Source organism: Bubalus bubalis, chromosome 8, assembly GCF_019923935.1.
Source record: "Bubalus bubalis isolate 160015118507 breed Murrah chromosome 8, NDDB_SH_1, whole genome shotgun sequence".
Taxonomy (NCBI): domain Eukaryota; kingdom Metazoa; phylum Chordata; class Mammalia; order Artiodactyla; family Bovidae; genus Bubalus; species Bubalus bubalis.
In genome coordinates, this window is record NC_059164.1 from 55582126 (window position 1) to 55604214 (window position 22089).

General features: G+C 40.4%; 1 long non-coding RNA gene across 2 annotated transcripts in view; it reads right to left on the bottom strand.

Annotated features, from left to right (window-relative positions):
• Positions 1 to 1810: 1810 nt before the first annotated feature.
• LOC102412561 overlaps positions 1811 to 22089 on the bottom strand; it is a 28726-nt gene continuing 8447 nt past the window's right edge. For both annotated transcript variants that reach the window (XR_006552782.2, XR_003110950.3), the window contains 2 exons: positions 9973 to 11485; positions 1811 to 1917 (listed from right to left, as the gene is read on the bottom strand). This is a non-coding gene — a long non-coding RNA (uncharacterized LOC102412561). The remainder of the gene's footprint in view (positions 1918 to 9972; positions 11486 to 22089) is intronic.

Here is a 22089-nt window from a genome sequence, read left to right on the forward strand (position 1 = left end):
ATGTCCTCGTGTGGCTAATGACACTCCCCACATGCGTGTGTGGATTCCTAAGCTTGTCAGAGGTTGTAGCTGAGCAACAACTCCACTGAAGTTGTCACTGTCAATGCAAGATAAATGTTCAAACAGACTTGTCTACTGAAATTTGGCATACTTGCAGAAAATTAGAAAAATATTAAGAGTATAGGTCAATGAAAAATTACTATTGGGAGGAGGAATACATTAGTAGGAGCTTGGGATTAAGATATACACACCACTATATATAAAACAGATAAACAACAAGAACCTAGTGTATAGCAGAGGGAACTCTATTCTATATTCTGTAATAACCTTTACAGGAGAAGAATCTGAAAAGGAATGCATATATAAATATGTATGTTATAAATGAATCACTTTGTCATACACCTGAAACTTATACAGCATTGTAAATCAACTATATTCCAATAACAAGGGGGGAGGTTGGTATAAATGTGATTTTGGTGAAGAGGGTATGTGCAACCAAGCATGTATCTCGGCAGAATGTTGTTACTAGTCATGAGAAACAGATTTCTTTTGAATGCTTTAGTGCTTTTCTAAGTATAGGAAGATGTAAGAATCCAGGTTCATAAAAAATTTCTCCTGAAAATATCTTATTACCTGGGGGCCAGTTCTGTCAGTTTTCCTATAGCACAAAGTGTTTGGATTCTTACGCAGGATTTGGGGGAGATGGGGAAATTTTTTAATAAGAGAGGCTAGTGTTTCCAATGCAGGGGGCCCGGGTTCAATCTCTGGTCAGGGAACTAGGCTCTGCATGCCGCAACTAAGAGCCCACATGTGGCAACTAAGAGCCCATAACTTAGCACCACAGCTAAGACCCAGCGCAGCCAGGATAGAGAAAAAGAAATGTGAGAGGCTTATAGTAGGTGAGTCAAGTTCTTCCTGGAACTTCAAAGCAGGAAGATGAAAATGGTTGCCTGGACACCTTAACCATTCTAAGAACAGACAAAAGTACTTACTGAATATAGTCTATAGTCTAGGATTTCTCTGCAAGCTTCCTGAGCTGAAATAATCTGCCTCACTGGTTATCATTTATCTACCTGGCTCTGTCACAACACACCTGGAGTCAAGGATTTCATTCCAGAGGCCTCACTTTTAGAGGCAAGTGGCCCCAAAGCAATTTAAGAATTGTGAAGAGAAGAGGGAGAAAATTCCAAGCCTTGATAAATGAGCAAGTGGATGGAACCCAGGATGCTGAGCCTGGAAGAGACTGAAGAGTTGCATTTTCAGAGCTGAGGCCTGTCTCACGGTGGCAGTGTTTCCAAACGGCACACCACCCTCTGTGAGTGTTGGAGGTGGTGAAATTTGTCTTAGGAACCTTTGTGCTCCCCTAAGCTGTCTTCTCAGAGAGAGGGTTATCCTCAGACATAATGGATGAGGCCATTCCCTCCTGGCAAGCTCCCTCTCCCTTGAAATGTCCAGTGTTGAGGAGAGAATAATTCTTCAGACATGGAACTCAAAGGTGGGCTGAGAAGCTAGCAAGGATGGACTTGCATATCTTAAGTCTAGTCCTCCAAGGTCTGCATCTCAAGAAGGAAAAATATTCAGAATTGAATCCTGGGGAAAAATGGGAGAGATTATGGTTTCTAATCCATAGTGAGGTCAGCCAGAATGGAAGAAAGAAATCTTAGCAAATCTAACCAGGTCAAAAAGAATTCGATTTAATGATTTCAAGTTACTTTCAAGGCCTGCAAATTCCCATATTCCCTGTTGCTATTACCAATTGAGAATTCCAAAGGAATATATAGATTTCTGGTCCCGTGGCTCCTTGGTTTTTGGGGTGAATGGTGGATAGTAGCAGAGCGGAGGCCCTAGAGTGTCAGAGAGAACCATGTGTTTTTCTCATCAGCCACTCAGTCGACTTCAAGATGTCGCTATGGAGACCTGTGGAACACAATTTTGAAATATAAGAAATCCAGACCAAAACTCTTTGGCAAGTAATATCTTAAATCTCATCTAAGAACTCTTACCTCCCACTTCTTGTCCTTGTTTTTCATAGCATCTGTAGCATATGTCAAGAACAGGCATGAAAAAGAAACTTTTTTTTTATGCCCTTTAGAAGAATCATTTCAAAACTTCTGTGGTGGATTGATGGCAGTGATTTAAATGCACGATGCACCCTCGTCCACCTCATCTTTTGCTGCAAGGGTGATCTACTGCTATTATCACAGGATCCTCGAGCTGTTTTATTTTAGTAATTTGTAGAGGTGATAAGTTTGAACGGATCCACTCAACACTCTTCTAATGAACACATATTGCAAGGCAGCCAGCTTAGCTTAGAAGTATAATTAATCCATGGAAGGGAGCAAATACAGATGGATAAAGAAACAATCATTATAAACAATACTTATTGAAAGGTTGGTAGGTGCCAGGGCCCATTCTAGTGTTTTATTCACATGTATAATTTCATTTCATCATCACCGTAGTCTAAAGGAGATAAGGCTATCATTATCCCTCTGCTACGGATGAGGAATCCAAGGCACAGAGAGGTCAAGTGACTATTCCAAAGGCAAACAGTTTGTAAGGGCTGCCATCTGGATGCTGCACCCATTATTTTGTATTCATTCGCACAGTAACATAGTAATTCAGTGCTCCCAATAAGAGCCACTTTCTGGAGACAACCAGTTTGCTCTAATATATGCAATTCTAAAATTTCCGCAAATACCTAGACTGTCTGCCAAGCATTTAGCCTTTTGAAAACAGTAACAGAGCCAGGTGGGTCTAATTTGACGCAAATCTTGAGAATGAGCTCAAGGTTTCTTATTAATATTTTTTAGCATGCACTGATTTGTTTGACACCTTAAAACAACACTTGCAAATGTGTCTTAAGAGTGGATCCGTTACACTGCTGCTAAGTGCTGCTAAGTCACTTCAGTCGTGTCCGACTCTGTGTGACCCCCATAGACGTCAGCCCACCAGGCTCCCCCGTCCCTGGGATTCTCCAGGCAAGAACACTGGAGTGGGCTGCCATTTCCTTCTCCGTTACACTACTTTTCTCTTTAAGATAAAAAGTTCACTATATCAGTTGTGGGCTGTCATTAAGTTCAGTGTTCAATTTCTCTGAAGACAATATGTTTTTCCTGCCTTATAACATTCACTCTTCCTTCCTAGTTTCAATCTTGGCAAAATTTACACCAAATACTACCAGTCTTTTCATTCTTCCCGCCACCCCTGCCCCCACTGCCATGAGATTTGATTCCTCCCATTTTGCCCCTCCTTCTATCCATCTGACACAGCCTGGGCCAGGATAAGGGGCTCTGGCACATTTTAAATGAATTGGGACAAGTTAAAGTTAAGAATCAGATTTCTGAAACAACAAAGTGGGCATAAAAAAACAGGCCAGGCAAAGAGGTTTAGCTCTGAGAGAAATGGAAACTCCACAGATCTTAATGTTTGTAGGAACAAAAGAAAGAAAGTTGCTCAGTCGTATCCGACTCTTACAGACCCCATGGACTGTAGCCTACCAGGCTCTTCTGTCCATGGGATTTTCCAGGCAGGAGTACTGGAGTGGGGTGCCATTTCCTTCTCCAGGGGATCTTCCTGACCCAGGGATTGAATCCGGGTCTCCCACATTGTAGGCAGATGCTTTACCATCGGAGCCACCAGGCAAGTCCACTAGGAACAAGGGCTCAGGTAAAACTAAAATTTACTTTTTATTGGGCTGGTCAAGATTTTCTCTGAGCTGTACTGAAGTCTGAGACTTTCTACCCAAATTTCCTTATTTTCCTGTCTCCTTTCACAGGTATTAGATCTACTTGGTGGTCCAAAGGCTTTTCCTGCCCACTCCTGCTCCCTCTTCCCTGTGCCTTCCACAGGCATCTCCCCAAATAAATCTCTTGCACTCCCGACTCTGAATTGGCATTTGCTTCCTGCAAGACTCAAACTGGCACAATGTTCTAGTGTTTAGTAACCATTTAGTCAACAGTGTAAAGAACTGGCATTGCATTTTACTCATGTTACATTTAGGCCTACATATAAACAAATTTTAAAACAATACGAATAAATCCTGCAAACTATTTCTTGGCTACCATATGCAATTGCTGTAAACTATGCTCTGGAACCACAGATTGGAACATGAGGAAAAGCAAGGACATGAGCACTCAGCACAACTGGAAAATGATATTTCCCTGTGCGAGAACCTATTACATTCAAGTTATCTGAGAGGAGGTACTCAACAGTTAATCTGTCTTCTCTTTACTACACATCTCTGCTACTCAAATCCTCATGCCAAAGCAGCACTGATCTCTAACATCTACTATAATCAAACACAGACTCTCAGGACACCCAGATGCCATCACCTGTTGCCTAAAAGCACTCTGGGCACGAGTTGTGGATAAGTGTTTCCCTGGGTCCTGAATAGCATGAGAGTAGATGTATGATGTTACACACAGTACTACATCAGAGCTGAGCTCTGGATCCCAGTGACAGGATATTGTGTGTTTTTAATAAACTTATGTTTTCTGTATCTGTGAAATACAGATGTTGAAAGCACAGGGCTCAGGACAGAAAACCATCTCGCCTGGATCTAAGGATGGTGCTGACTTTTAACAATGGCATCCAAAGGACGAAAAGAGGGAGGCAGTCACAGCTGTTCCTGAGCACATAGAGAGGAAGCACCTGGGAGTCCAAAGGTCCTAGCCATACGGGGCTGCACTTGATCCTTGGCTTGCTCCAGCCGGTGGGAAAGCCAGGATAAGAGGGACTCCACAAAAATGTTTGTTCAGGGAATACTTGCTGAATCAAAGAACCCAGCCAATCCAACAGTTTCCTTGACACTGTATCTTCTTCCATGTTCTTCTTAACATTCTCCTACTCTTTCAAAAACCTCCTGAATACCTTCTTCCTATGTGAACTCACTATTCAAGACACAGAGAAGCAACTGCATCCTAATACTTAGTCCAGGCTTTATATTTGAAAGGCAGACTAATTACAGTTCAATTAGACCTAAAATGAAGATCATGCTATACTCTAAAAGTTCTTAAAAGTAAAATTCTATATTTATTTTGGTTTCATCATAAATATTCCACTACAAGCCAAGATGGAATAACAGGGACCATATTTATTCTCTCATCTTAAATAGGTAGAAAAAATGGAAAAAATATATGAAACAACTATTTTCACACATTGGAGAACAGGCAGAGCAGATCCATGACCTCTGAAAGAAAGGAAATAAACAAGGTCAGCCGTACAATTGTACCATACTACCTGGAGGTAATTTCCAGGCTGCAGTACAGAAAAAAGTAAAAACGGGAACCCAAACAGATCCCAGAAGTCTTCTTGAGCTGAAAAGCAGATATTGGCCAAGGCAAGTAGAATTTTCAAGACAAATTACCAGAAAGAAGGGAGTTGCTGAGAAAGAGAGAGCTCTGGAACTCTACAAATACCCTCAAGTATTTGGGTGAGTTCTACTGTCCTCTTGTGTGAAAGGAAATTACCCAAGGCAAGGAAAAGACCCACTGAAAATGAGAAGGCATAACAATTCCCTGTGCTCTCACAGAGCTAGGAATGGTTTCTGCTGTACAAGCCTGAGTGGAAAAGTTTTTCATACATAGGGCATTAAGAAGAATCATCAAGAGTGTACCACCTTAGCAGGAAGGCTAAGTTATTTCCTGACTGAAAGCAAATCTGGATTTGCCCTGACAAAGCTTAAAGGCAAAAAGTTGAAAGAATCCAACTGACTCCAAGTAACTTAACTGTGTGCCAAAACAAAATCCAACACAATTTAAAATATACAGTATAACCAAACATTCAAAAATGTAAAATTCACAGTGTCCAATATCTAACCATAAATCACCATGCATGCAAAGAAGCATGCAATATTATCTATAACCAAGAGAAATTTTTATTAAAAAACCATAGAGCCAGAAATGAAGAAAATGGTGGAATTAGCAAAGATGCTGAAACAGTTTTTATAAATGTGGTCTCTTATCAAGAAGGTAGAGGAAACCATGACCATTACAAGGAAAGAAATGGAAGATTTTTAAATGACCTAAGTGGTGCTTTTAGAGATAAAAAATACAATGTCTGATTGGAACATATACTAAATGAGACTGATTACAAGAATGATGCTGCAGAAGACAAGATAACTAAAGTTGAAGAAACAGCAGTAAAACTATCTGTGCTAGGCAGAATTCTAAACTGTTCCCAAAGATTTTGTGTCTTGTGTATGTGCATGTAATATAATCCACAAGACAATGAATATTATGGATTCCACTCTGGTGATTGTTATATTCTAGGATACAGATGGGGCTTCCCAGGAGGCTCAGCGGTAAAGAATCTGTCTGCCAGTGCAGGAGATGCGGGTTCAATCCCTGGATTGGGAAGAACCCCTGGAGTAGAAAATGGCAACCCATTCCAGTATTCTTGCCTGGGGAATCCCATGGACAGAGGAGCCTGGTGGGATGTAGTCCCTGGGGTCATAAAGAGTTACACACGGCTGAGTGACTAAGCATGAGGATACAGATGATGTTAAAAAAAGAGAGATCATCCAGGTGGGTCTGACCTGAGGATGAGAGGCCTTTGAAAGCATAGAGCTTCTCTGGATAGTCACAAAGAGGAAGTAAGGGATCAAAAGCAGGAGAAATATCCAAAGTACTACTGCTGGCTTGACAATGGAGAAGCCTATGTGGTAAGGAATGTGGGCAGCCTCCACTTGCAAAGACCAGCAACGAGCGGAGAAGCAGCAAGGAAATGGGGACCTCAATTCTACAGCCCCAAGAAAATGAATTTTGTCAACAACCGGTGAGCTTGGAAGAGGATGCTAGCCTCAGATGAGAACCTCATCCCCAGTTAACACCTTGATTTCAATCATGTGAGATCTTGAGCAAAGAATCCAGACATATACTATGCCAGACTTCTGACCTACAGAACTGTGAGTTAATAAGTCAGTGTTATTTTAGGCCTCAAAGTTGGTGGTCGTTTGTTATACAGCAATAGAAAACTTATCCATGAATCGGAGATAAAAAAGATAAACATACTTGTGCACACACAGAGTATCAGTGACTGTCAGCAACATCAAGGAGTCCAATGAACGTGTAGTTGGAGTTTCAGAAGGAAGGGGGAGGAGAGATATTTGAAGATATAATGGCCAAAATTTTTCCAAATTTGATGAAAACTATAGTCCACAGATCTGAACATCTCAACAAACTCCAGGCAGAATATACATTTAAAAAAATGCCAGAAAAATTTGAAACACTATGTACAGAGAACAAAGATAAGAATGACAGCAAACTTTTCATCAGAAACCATGCAGGCCAGAAGAGTCTGGTACAATATCTTTAAAATACTGAAAGAAAATTGTCATGCTAGAATGCTTTACTCAAAGAAAACATTAGATAAATAAAAACTGAGAAAATTCATTGCTAGAGGACCTGTATTAAAAGAAATATTAAATAAAGTTCTTCAGGCAAAAAGAAAATGATATTGGTTGATTTTATCATAATGTATCTTCTGCTAATTGATATAAGCACCTAGAGATTCAAGTCATGAATGCACACACACACACACACACATTTGTTTTATGTTTAGAAATCATGAGTAACATTTAGCCCAGTCATGCCAAATATACAATAACCCAAATTCTTACCATGTAAAATATACTTTCTGCTCATTAGTTTTTAAAAAATGGGAGGCATACAATAGGAATTTGCTATATGACTCAGGGAACTCAAACCTGGGCTCTGTAACAACATAGAGGGTGGGATGGGGAGGCAGGTGGGAGGGAGGTTCCAGAGGGAGGGGACATATGTATACCTAAGGCTGATTCAGGTTAATGTTTGGCAGAAACCAACACAATTCTGTAAAGCAATTATCCTTCAATTAAAAAAATAAATATTACAAAATGGGAGGCATAGAAATTAGTTTACTAATTAATTTACTGAAAGAGAATTTACTAGATGAACTGTAATGAACCTATAAAAACTACTATGTAGATTTTACAGGCTCAGTGCCTCCAAGTAGATCATAAAACTTGAGCTGACATTAAGCACATTCTAGGAAATTATCAGCAGATATCTAACCTCACTTCATTAACAAATATTCAACATTAGCTACTATGTAAAAACAAAATAATTTATTAAACTGAAGACCATCTGCCAAATAATTATTTCAAAATTATAAAACTCCAGTGCCATTGTTGTAAGAAGCCTCTATGATAATCCCTAATGATTCCCACTAGCTAATATTCATGCCCTTGTTTACTCCCTCCCAGTGCTATGGACTGGATTTATTGGCTCACTTCTAATGAATGAAATATGGCAGAAGGGATAACATGCTACTCTGGGGATTAAATTATAAAAGACTAGCTTCTGGTTCTCTCTCTCTCTCATTGGCCCCATGAAAAGCCAGTTTCCATGTCATGAGGCAGCCCCATGGAAAGGCCCTAATGACAGGTGACTCAGGCCTGCCGATGACCACGTGAGTGAGCTTTAGGGTGGACCCCAGCACTACCCCCAGCTGAGCTGTTAGATGAGATCACAACCCCAGCTGACAGTTGATTGTAAACTCCTGACAGACCTGGAGGCAAGCAACCATGCTATGCTCGGATTCCTGACCCACAAGAATACTTTGAAGTCTCTTAGGATTGGGGTGACTTATTATACAACAGAAGATAACTAAGACAGTTATCAGCAGTTTCACTGTTTTATTCATAAAAAAATTCTGAAGATCCTTTCTACGTAACATATGGGGAAATCATTCTACTTGTTACTCTGTGTACAATGGTATTATCATGGATTGGTTAGCAAGTCAGCATGTGGCAAGCTATTACATGGAGATACAAAGTCAATGATAATTAGGCTCCATAATCTATTCAACTATTGTCACCAATGAGCAAAGTTGTAAGAAGACAGAACTTACCAGGAACCAAAGTAACACTGGTATTATCCAACTTTTGTTACTGTTTTATAATCTTAGAGAATTATTAGGTTCTTTTAAAAATGTTCCAGAGATATCTGTAATTGCTGATGCTAGGTTCAAATTAAACAACTTTCTACCCACACAAACGGGTAGAATTACATGATGACTCACCAATTCTCCCACTGAACAGAGCTGCACACAACCTTTTGGCCATCTGGTTAAGATAGCACCTTTGGGACTAATAACCTAGAACTCTCTGGGACCTAATAATTATATCAGACTAATACATGTTAACTCCTGCTGGCTAAATAATAACATTGGGGCTGGAGCCATGACACAAGAAGATGATTAAAATAATACTGGTGGAGCAGTCTAAAGTTGATAATGGTATTTGTCATTCATAGTTTCATTTGCTTCTTACCAAAATTCTTATGTACTAAATACTGTTTTTATTACAAGCCTCTTTCACCATGCTACATTCTTTGCCATGTTGGCACCCCACTCCAGTACTCTTGCCTGGAAAATCCCATGGATGGAGGAGCCTGGTAGGCTGTAGTCCATGGGGTTGCTAGAGTCGGACACGACTGAGCGACTTCACTTTCACTTTTCACTTTCCTGCATTGGAGAAGGAAATGGCAACCCACTCCAGTGTTCTTGCCTGGAGAATCCCAAGGACAGGGGAGCCTGGTGGGCTGCCGTCTCTGGGGCCGCAGAGTCGGACACGACTGAAGCGACTTAGCAGCAGCAGCAGCAAGACAGGGTTTGATAACTCTAGAATTTGAAGACAATTTGCCACAGATTGTTGTTGATCCCTTAAGCCATGAAATGCCTACATAAGAAGTAAATAGACCCACTGTAATGAGAAAAATCTTGCTACCTTATTACCTTCCCAATCTACACTTGGCTGGACTTTGAAACAGTTTCTATTCCACATTGCATAAGAAAATTGTTGTTTGCTTTACTCTGACTTAAAGAGCCAAATTCTTTGAGCCAATGACTACCTTCCCTACCATCCCCATAAACAAAATTGACCATATTTGTTATGGGAAAAGGCAGTCCAAAGACATGGTAATGAGTGCTTACTGTGGGATTTCCATCTCCTGCAGAAATTTATGGCCCCATTCACCACAGCATCATATGCCTCCTAGAAAAAGAAGCAATGGGTAGTTTATTCCTGTCTAGAAACTGATGTGTAGCCAGGGGTAACATGTGCATGTTAACATCTGCCTAAAGCAGGGTGTAAAATGTGCCCATGAATTTAAAAATTCTACAGTCAGAACTAGCTTCAGGAGGCATGCTTTTGCAGCCAGGCTGCACTTAGCTGAAAGATGTTCACTACTACAGCTAATGTAGTAAGATATGTGGACAAGCCAAGTTAGTTTAAAAAATCTTCTTAAGCTGTACTAGCCATATATTGGATCCTTGATGTTATCTAATGTTTTTCATGGGTGTTTTGGATTAGAAGACATAGTACCTACATGGAAGAATATTATACAATAACTATAGCTGGCAAGAGTCATCAAAAGTGGGACAATTTTTGAATGAAAATGAAAATACATTGTAAAATAACATGTTTGGCAAAGACCACTAGTGGTGTTCCAATTTCCATTCTCCATTTCCTTTTTAAAAAAAATCATTTATTTATTTATTATTTTATTTTTGGTTTCACTGGGTCTTTGTTGCTCTGTGTGGGCTTTCTCTACTTGTGGCCAGCAGGGGCCACTTCTCCTTGCAGTCACTGGCTTCTCACTGCGGCGGCTTCCCCTGTTGTGGAGCACAGGCTCTAGGTACACAGGTTTCAGTAGTGGCAGCACGCAGGCTCAGTGGGTGTGATGCATGCTCCATGGCATGTGGAATCTTCCCAGACCAGGGATGGAAACTGTGTCCCCAGGGTTGGCAGGCAGATTCGTATCCACTGTACTACCAGGGAAGTCCCAGCCTACTTGATTTATATTAGAACTCTTGGTTTTAAGCTAGGCACATGGTCATTTGAAGCAAAGCTATTTCTCAGTAGCTCACCAGTAGATATGGTCATATATCCAAGTTCTGGCCAATGAGACATGTGTTGTGTGCAATATCTGAAAAATGTCCTGCTGACTAGAATGCAGACAAGACGACTGAACCACAAGTAGCCATCCTGAACCATGAGGTAGAACTTGTACTAGGAGGATGGTGGAATCACAAGATAAAGGAAGCTTGATCCCTACACCATGAGTACTATCTAAAACAGCCCTGAGTTACCTCCAAACTTTGTTTACATAATAGAGTGATAAATTATCTTGTTTATATTATTACCATTTTGGATTTTCTGCCACTCACACAACAGAATTAATCTTGTTGACAGACCAAAAATATGTGTATTCCATTTCAATAAACTTATGTAGGTATGTTTGCATAACGGTTGTATAGGTGTATATAGGTGTGTTGCATCCAGCCTCCAAGCATTCATTCTACCATTTTAATGTCATTCTGACTTCCCTTTAGTGAATTTCTTCTCTTTTGCTGTGTGATGCCACGGTGGATGGTCAAGACTTGGTGCCTCCCTCCCAGGGTGGTCCCTGGAGTCTCTGTTCATCAGGTTCTTCTTTCCACTGCCCTGTTTCAGTGAGAGGCAAGACAGAATTTCTTAAAGCTCAGTCCTAAACACTCTCCACTTCTTGACTACACTTCCCCACAAAAGAATTTAATGTAATCCACATCAGTTTCTGTTATTTTTAAAAACGGGTGATTCACAAAATACATCTCCAGCCTTACACCTGTGCTGTGAGTTCTGTACACATCTATTTCCCTTCATGGATCACAGCCTTGTTTGTCATGGTGAAGGGATGTGTGTAACTCAATGAAGCTATGAGCCATCATGCAGGGCCACCCAAGACAGACAGGTCATACTGAAGAGTTCTGACAAAACGTGGTCAACTGGAGGAGAAAATGGCAAACCAGTATTCTTGCCTGGAGAACCCCATGAACTGTATGAAAAGGCAAAAAGGTATGACACTAGAAGATGAGCCCCCCAGGTTGGAAGGTGTCCAAGATGCTTCTGGGGAAGAGCAGAGGGCATTTACTAACAGCTCCAGAAAGAATGAAGCAGCTGGGCAAAAGCAGAAACAACACTCAGTTGTGGATGTGTCTGGTGGTGAAATAAAGTCTGATGCTATAAAGAACAATATTGCATAGGAACCTGGAATGTTAGATCCATGAATCAAGGTAAATTGGATGAAGTCAAGCAGGAGATGACAAGACTGAATATTGACATCTTAGGAATCAATGAACTAAAATGGATGGGAACGGGCAAATTTAATTCAGAAAGCCATTATATCTACTACTGTGGGCAATAATCCCTTAGAAGAAATGGAGTAGCCCTTGCAGTCAACAAAAGAATCTGAAATGCAGTACTTGGGTGCAACCTCAGAAATGACAGAAGATCTCAGTTTGTTTCCAAGGCAAACCATTCAACATCACAGTGATCCAAGTCTATGCCCCAACCACCGATCCCGAAGAAGCTGAAGTTGACTGGTTCTGTGAAGACCTACAATATGAACTGTAGCCTGCCAGGCTCCTCAGTCCATAGGATTTCCCAGGCAAGAATACTGGAGTGGGTTACCATTTCCTTCTCCGGGGGATCTTCCCAACCCAGGGATCGAACCTGTGTCTCCTGCATTGCAGGTGGATTCTTTACAGCTGAGCCACTGGGGAAACACCACATGCTAGCAAGGTTATGCTCAAAATTCTTCAAGCTAGGCTTCAGCAGTACAACCCAGATGTACAACCTGGGTTTAGAAAAGACAGAGGGACCAGAGATCAAATTGCTAACCTTAGTTGTATCATGGAGAAAGCAAGGGAATATCAGAAAAACAGCTACTTCTGCTTCATTGACTACACTAAAGCCTTTGACTATGTGGACCACAACAAATTGTGGAAAGTTCTTAAAGAAATTGGTGTACCAGACCACCTTACCTGTCTCCTAAGAAACCTGTATGCAGGTTAAGAAGCAACAGTTAGAACCAGACGTGGAACAACTGACTGGTTCCAAATTGGGAAAGGAGTGCAACAAGGCTGTACACTGTCACTCTGTTTATTTAATTTATATGCAGAGTACATCATGTGAAATGCCAGGTTGGATGATTCACAAGCTGAAATCAAGACTGCTGGGAGAAATATCAACAACCTCTGATATGCACATGATACCACCCTAATGGCAGAAAGTAAAGAGGAACTAAAGAGCCTCTTGATGAAGGTGCGAGAGGAGAATGAAAAAGCTGGCTTAAATCTCAACATTCAAAAAACCAAGATCATGGCATCTGGTCCCATCACTTCATGGGAAACAGATGGGGGAAAAGTGGAACCAGTAACAGATTTTATTTTATTGGTCTCCAAAATTGCTGCAGATGGTGACTGAAGCCATGAAATTAAAAACTGCTTGATCCTTGGAAGGAAAACTATGACAAACCTAGAGAATGTATTAAAAAGCAGAGACATCGTTTTGCCAACAAAAGTCCATATAATCAAAGCTATGGTTTTTCCAGTAGTCATGTACGAATATAAGAATTGAACCATAAAGAAGGCTGAGTGCCAAAGAACAGATGCTTCTGAACTGTGGTGCTAGAGAAGAAGTGTCAGAGTCCTTTGAACTAGAAGGAGATCAAAGCAGTCAATCCTAAAGGAAATCAACCCTGAATATTCATTGGAAGGACTGATGCTAAAGCTGAAGCCCCAGTACTTGGCCACCTGATGCGAAGACCTGACTCATTGGAAAAGACCCGGATGCTGGGAAAGATTGAAGGCAAAAGGAGAGGGGGCAAAAGAGGATGAGTTGGTTAGATGGCATCACTGACTCAATGGACATGAATTTGAGCAAACACCAGCAGATCATAAAGGACAGGGAAGCCTGGTATGCTGCAGTCCACAGGATCACAAAGAGTTGAACACAACTTAGTAAATAAATAACAACATATGTATCAGCCAGGACCCTGGAAATGAGAGTATCACTCAAATTGCACCCTCAGATTGGTGCAATTTGAGTAGGTGGACAGAACATAGGAAAATTACTGGAAGTAGCACAGTATTCTGAAACAAGCAAGAGCACTACTGGACCCTAGAGAGAAAGGGCTTGGTGGATGAGGCTGTCTGAGAAGAGCAATGACATTTGGTTCAGGGTTGCAGTCAGCTGGCAACTCTGCAGGGAAGAACCAGGAAAATAAAGACCTGCCTCACTCCTTTTCCTCCTTTGATCCTCTGCAATTTCTCCCCATTGAACTAACCCAACCTAAAGCCAAAAGCAAAGGGACTTGTTTGCTGCAGGTGAGCCTCCCAGGACAGCAGGCAGTGTGGAGAGGAGGCTGGAGATGCAGATAGAAAAGCGGTGGCACAACCCATGTATCCAGTTGCCTACTTCACATCTTTTGATGTCTCAAGGCACTTCAAATTCAGCATGTCCCCAACCAAGCCATGCATCTAACCCCTCTTAAGATACAGCCAGCCTGGTCTTCTTTCATCCTCCATTAGCAATATATTTATGGAAGCCAGAAACCTGGAGGTCATTCCTGACTCCTTTCCATCCCCACCCATAGTCAGTCTATCACCAAGGCCAGCTAGTTTTGAGGGTTGTTTTTTTTTGTTTTTTTTTTTTTTTTCCTTTTCTTTTCTTTTGGCTGTACCACAGGGCTTGAGGGATCTTAGTTCCCCAGTCAGGGAATAAACCCAGGGCCTGACAGCAAAAGCTACAAGACTCACCACTGGACCTCGGGAATTCTCCCAACTAGTTTTATATGACTTAAATTCAGTGAAAGAAAACAAAAGAAAAAAAAACACTTTCTCATGGTACTTTGATTTTTGAGGAAAGATGGGCAAACAAGTAAGGAAGGCCAGGCCAGGACTGCCAAATCCCTGTTTTTTATAAGCCCTGTTGGGGACTTCCCTGGCAGTCCAGTGGTTAAAACTGCACTTCTACAGCAGGGGGTGTGGATTCCATATCTGGTCAGGGAACTAAGATCCTGCATGCCGCACAGTCTGGCTAAAAAAAAAGTCTTGTTCTTCAGCTTCTCTTCAATCTCATGAGACTGCTATATTCTTCTGGTAGAACATCTTTTGCTTAATTTAGCAAGAGTTAGTTTTCTGCTGCTTGAACAAGGGCCTTAATGAAGAAAGCAAAATGTTTAATTAGGAAACTAACTGAAAAAGTACTTGCTCCTCAAACATGTTATCACTCTTCAGAACTTTCAAGGTGTCTGAAACTTTTCTCTATTTTTAAATGTATTTTCCAAAGAGAAGCAGTAAAAGAGCATTATGTTAATTAAAAAATGTCAAGTACAGCTATGTATAATTCAATCACAGCTCATGTTCCTATGTGAACAACAGGCATCTCTTGGAGGGAGTAGAGGTGATTTGTATTTTTGAGTCTTTGAGTCTTTGGTCCCCATGTTTTTTATTCTGAGTACCTTTTATTTTTATAATTGGGTTTTACAAAGCAAATAAGTGTTATCTTAAACATAAACTAAATAAATTACAGTGTATTGGTGCTGGGAAAAAGGTAAGAAAGCTCAATACTGTATACCAAGGCAAATAGCAAGAAATAGCTATTATAGAACTGTGCTGAACAACTCACTCCAGTGTTCTTGCCTGGAGAATCCCATGGACGGAGAAGCCTGGTAGGCTGCAGTCCATGGGGTCGCACAGAGTTGGACACGACTGAAGCAACTTAGCAGCAGCAGCAAACACAAAACTAAGGGCTGGGTCTGAGGCAAAAGACAAGAGAGGGGTTGCTTGAATGAGAGAGAGCTACCATCAAAAGGGATTTTTTCACCCGGTTTCAAACTACTCAAGAAAGTGGTTATACTTCTGCATATTTAAGAGTTGTTTCTGAGGTTATCAACAAGAAAAAAGGCGTTTTCTTTTTCCAAATTAGGCTATGGAAATTCATTTTCAACCAGTCTAAAAGAGATTAATCACACCTGAGATGCTTCCTTAGAGCATAGTACAGCAACGTCCCCAAGGTGAGCCCCCAGAGGGAACTGCTGGGTTCCTCCTACAGCTAAGGAGACAAACCATCCAATGCAGACAGCCATCCATGGCAGTCTCAGCAGAAGACTCCTCTGCAGTGAGCTAATTGAGCAATAACAATCTTGTAGTAACAGTTACACAACAACAGCCATACGGCTTTCTAGAAACTACTTATTAAACCTCATGTACTTCATGTTTTCCTACCAAAATGAACAGTTTCACTAACAGGTTGATAAAGTAGAACATTTGCCTCATACAAGGAGGAAATCCTTAAAAATATGTGTGTGTGCACATATATGTGTCTGTACATACATATATATATATATTACTATAGAATTTGGCATAATTTTATCATCCACACTAAAATGTTTAGGCATAGAGCCAAAAACCTCAGAGGATGCTTTCTTCTGGCCCAAATAAATAGCGTGTGTTAGTTGCTTAGTCGTGTCCGACTCTCTGCAACCCGATAGACCACAGCCCCAGCAGGCCCCTCTGTCCATGGGAGTCTACAGGCAAGAACACTAGAGTGGGTTGCCATTTCCTTCTCCAAAAGGAACTATAGAAAGAAAGAAAGTGAAGTCGTTCAGTCGTGTCCAACTCTTTGCGACCCCATAGACTGTAGCCTACCAGGCTCCTCCATCCATGGAATTTTCCAGGCAAGAGTACTAGAGTGTGTTGCCATTTCCTTCTCCCCAAATAAATAGTAATAATGGATAATTTAAAAGAGCTGACTATACTGGATTATAATCAGTAATATCTAAGTATGAGATCAAGATGTTACATATTTCATGCACTGTTCAATCAACTACTGTAACTATAGTTTTGGTTACATCTGTGAAATGTAACAACACTGTCTATCTCATAGGAGTGTTATGAAGATCAAAGGCATATTAAATGTAAAGTACTCAGAACAGGGCCTAGCATACAAGAAGGTTTAATAGGACAAATGATATTTTATTAAAAGGATATATCATAACTCAATTCCCTATAAATGTTCCATGGACACATTTGGTAGATAGCTGCTCAGAGAAAGTCAGAAAGGTGAGAAGGCACACACCAGCTAACCTCTGAGATGAGAGGGTGTTGCTGGCATTTAGTAGAGAAAGAACGGCAATGGTGACCATGCTACCAGAAGAAGGACACTCTTGAACAATGAAGAACTCACTCACCTCTAAGGTCACTATAGAGAAACATTGCTGTTCCTCTTAATGCTGCGATCCCACTTCCTGTCATTCTTTTCCCACAGATTTACTTGCAGACAAACAAGCAAAAATGGTAAGTGTAGAATTTTACTCAATGTAGTTTTGTTTATCATAGTAACAGTTATGAAATAAATCAAATGTCCTTATTAACATGGGACTAAATAATAATATGCAGTACATTCAACTAATGGATGCTATACAGCTGTTTACAGAGATTGAGAAACTTCCCTGTATGCTAATATGGAAAGATTTCCAACATGTCTTCAATATTAAGTAGGAAAAGAGTGATGTACATAGCATGCTAACACTTGGGGAGCAGATAAGAAGCCATATTTACATATGATTTTATTTGTGTACAAAATACAAGAAATTAAAAAACATGGTTATGCAGGAAAGGGTTTGCAGGCAGAGGTAGGAATGAGGTGGATGGGAGAGGTAGATTTTTTCAATGTTTGAGCTGTTCTTTTTTTTTCACTTTTAACATTTTTTGGCTGTGCTCCACAGCAAGTGGGGTCTTAGTGTCCCATCCAGAGATGGAACACCAAGACCCCTGCACTGGAAGTGTGAAGTCTTAACCACTGGGCTGCCAGGGAAGTCCCTGCCCTTTTCTAAAAAAAAAAAAAAAAAAAAAAAGTTAAAGTCATGAACATTGTGTTGTTTTTTTTCCTAAGAAATAGGGGGTGGGGTAGGTTTCCCTCAAGCATTTGTGGAATCTGGGCCAAGAGCAGAAATGGAGGCCCACAGACTCTTAAGTCAAAACACGTAGAAGTTACACAAAGAGATCAGGCTTGTTCAGGGTAGGGCCATACACGATATAGAAGCCATAAATCAAACTAACAAACTGTTAAATAAAATATGTTCTCTTCTCCTACCTTGAAAAATAAGTTTCTTAATGACAAAAAAAGATAAATAAGGGTGGTCCATTGATGGTTTCGTGATGTTTGAAGAGTAATACGATAATGATGTACATAATACACAATGTGTTTTGTATTTATGTCACACTTTTTTTTGGCCTTCATTTCAATAAAACCACTAATGTAGTTGTAATCAAGATTTTTGCATATTTTTAGTTCTATAGACAGTGTGTTAAATTAGTAAATCATTATTGAGTAATTAAAGTTTTTTCCTTAATTAGTTTCAGTTTGAGGAAACTGCCCTGCTGAGGCTGAAACACTGGAACTGTAGATAATTTTTAAAGCAATACTTAGATTGGAAACACACTGAAATTTAGATATCATATTCAAGCATTATAACAGCATCCTTATTGTAAAAATTATTATGAAATATTTAAATTTGTCCTATTAATGCAGAGTACATCATGTGAAATGCCAGGCTGGGTGAAGCACACACAACCTGGAATCAAGATTGCAGGGAGAAATATCAATAACCTCAGATACTCAGATGACACCACTTTTATGGCAGAAAGCAAAGAAGAACTAAAGAGCCTCTTGATAAAAGTGAAAGAGGAGAGTAGTTGGCTTAAAGCTCAAGATTCAAAAAACTAAGATCATGGCATCTGGTCCCATCACTTTACAGCAAACAGATGGGGAAACAATGGAAACAGTGAGAGACTTTATTTTTGGGGCTCCAAAATCACTGCAGATGGTGACTGCAGCCGTGAAATTAAAAGATGCTTGCTCCTTGGAATAAAAGCTATGACCAACCTAGACAGCATATTAAAAAGCAGAGACATTACTTTACCAACAAAGGTCCATCTAGTCAAAGCGATGGTTTTTCCAGTAGTCATTTGTTGGACTATAAAGGAAGCTCAGTGCCAAAGAATTGATGCTTTTGAACTGTGGTGCTGGAGAAGACTCTTGAGAGTCTCTTGGACTGCAAGGAGATCCAACCAGTCCATCCTAAAGGAAATCAGTCCTGAATATTCATTGGAAGGACTGATGTTAACGCTGAAACTCCAATACTTTTGCCACCTGACGTGAAGAACCGACTCATTTGGAAAAGACCCTGTTGCTGGGAAAGATTGAGGGCGGGAGGAGAAGAGGATGACAGAGGATGAGATGGTTGTATGGCATCACCGACTCAATGGACATGAGTTTGAGTAGGCTCTGGGAGTTGGTGATGGACATGGAAGCCTGGTGTGCTGCAGTCCATGGGATCACAAAGAGTCGGACGTGACTGAGCGACTGAACAAACTGACAGACTGATAAATCAATAGCACTCAGTTGCCCTTTTAATCATCTCTCAAAGTGATATTTATATCTATATGCGAGCTAAGTAACTTAAGTCATGCCCGACTCTTTGTGACCCTATGGACTGTAGCCTGCCAGGCTCCTCTGTCCATGGGGATTCTCCAGGCAGGAGTACTGGAGTGGGTTTCCATGCCCTCCTCCAGGGGAATCTTTGTGACCCAGGGATCAAACCCATGTCTCCTGTGGTTCTTGCATTGCAGGTGGATTCTTCACTGCTGAGCCACTGGGGAAGCCCCATTTATATCTATATAGTATTTTTAAAATTCTTTTCATTTTTGGATTTTCAATGCTGAGATATTACAAAGAAAACTAGAAATAGCACACCTCCTTCAGTGCCCTACTTCAAAGGACTCAAAATCTCAGAATTTGCCCAGATCTTTCTGAAGTATGACTACCACTGGTTTCTTCTAAGTTGGGAAACTAAAGGACTTCCCTGGTGGTCTAGTGGTTAAGAATTCACCTGTCAATGCAGGGGACCCAGGGTTTGATCCCTAGTTGGGCAAGATTCCACATGCCTTGGGGCAACTAAGCCCGAGTACCACAGCTACCAAGCCTGAGGGCCCTAGAGCCTATGCTCTGCAACAGGAGATGCTGCAGCAATGAGAAGCCTGCTCACCATGAGTAGAGACAGCCTGCCTGCAGCAACAAAAAGCCAGTGCAGCCAAAAATAAATAAATGATAAATAAATTTTTTAAAAAATTGGGAGACTATATACATCAAAATAAATTATGGCAAAGTGTCCATAAAACTTAAAATCTCAAGACTGATAAGATGGTAAAAAAGGAACTCTGAAGTAAATTGACACAAGTGAGGATGTGGTCAACAAAATGCAGTCAGCAATGAACCACTCTTCTTTCAAAGTATCTCAAACCATGACAGAGCTGAGGACGTAATGGCAAACAATTTCACAGAACCATCAGAAGCATGTAGGAAAACCCATACCAGCCATCTAAGACAGATAGAGACAGATGCAGAGAGCTAGACGATAAAACTTTCTCTAAAGAGAGCTGTTAGGGGGAGAAAAACCCCAAGCCACAGAAGGGAAGGCAATTAATCCAATTATTTCAATAAACTTGGATTTCTTGCTACAATTTTTCCTGAACATCCATGTGACTGTGATTTTGACACTACAGTCATCTATTTATATCAGCAAGGATTTGATACAAAATTATAACATCCCAAGAGTACTTTATTAATATATACAGTTAAAATTTGATACTCTGATTTCTCACTAACAGGATATATCTTAAAGTAAGGGGAAATGGTTATTAAGGAGTAAGAGGAAAAGGGAAAGTTAAAGGAGTTCATCTGTATAGGAAGATGATTGTATAAGGTGAGCACTGAGAGGGCTGATTATCAAGGTGGACCTATTTTTATTCATAACTCCTATGTTCACCTCTTACAGCATGTGAAGTAGACTGTATTGCAATGATCTGTTTATCTGCTTTCCTTACCACTATACTCTAAGCTTAAGGATAAAGTTGGTAACTACAGGATTCTTCACTGTGTTTCCAATAATTACACACAGTCTAACACACAGTAGGTACTAGTAACTGAATGGATGAATGGGTGGATGGATGGATGAATGGATGGATTGGTGGGCAGATGGATGGGTAGGTGGGTAGGTGGGTGAATAAATGGATGGGCGGATGGGTAGGGGAATGGATTATCTCAGGTGTCTCTGGTGTTAGGGAGCTGCACAATCCTTGGCTACGGTATATAGGAAAGTTTCTCCTCATGCCCATGGGAAGCTTGGCTGCAAATGCCACAATCACAAACATCTGTCAGACACCACTAACCTCTGCAACCGTTTGCTCAAATTCCTGATGCTTACCTTCAAAAAATGTCGAATGTTGGAAGAATAATCTTAGAAATCCAAACCTAAAAACTGATATAAAATATACCACATTCTCACAACCAGCAACACCTTTCAGAGACAGCTCTGGTCGGTCAATGCAAAGCTATCTTTTTTTGACTGAAATCTTTCCTTATTTTAAAGCTTTATTGAGAAATAATTCACATACCACATGATTTACCCATTTAAAGCACACAACTCAATGGTTTTTAGTATTTTCTCAGAATTGTGAAACTGCCAAAATGAATTTTAGAACATTTTCATCACCCCAAAAGAAACCTTGTACCCGATAACAGCCTCTTCTTATTTCTCTTTCCCTCATCTCCTGGAAACCACTTATCTCCTCTCTGTTTCCATAGATTTCCTCTTCTGGACATTTCATATAAACACAATCATGGAATATGTGGTCTTTTGTGACTGGCTTCTTTCACTTTGCATGATGTCTTCAAGGTTCATCCACACTGTAGCATGTATCCGTACTTAACTCCTTTTGATCACTGAAAAATGTTCTAATGCATATCACATTCTGTTTATCCATTCAGCAACTGATTGACATCTGGGTTGTTTCCATTTTTTGACTATTATTAACAACGCTGCTATAAACAGTCATGTGCAATTTTTTGTGTGGACATAACATTTTCATTTCCCTTGGGTTTGACACAGAGGGGAATTTTGGGGTCATTCATTATTTCTATATTTAACCTTTTGAAGAAATGCACACTCTTTCCCAAAGCAACTATACCATTTTACAGCCCATCAGCAATATATGAGGGTTCCCATTGCTCCCCACCCTCATTCACCCTTGTTTTTATCTGTTTGTTTTTTTTTTTTTAACACAAGACACTCTTGTAAGATAGGCAGATTCTGACTCCTGGATCCTCCTATTCCCTTTTATTCCCTCTCCTTCCTAACTGGGTCTTCTGTCAAGAACCCAGTG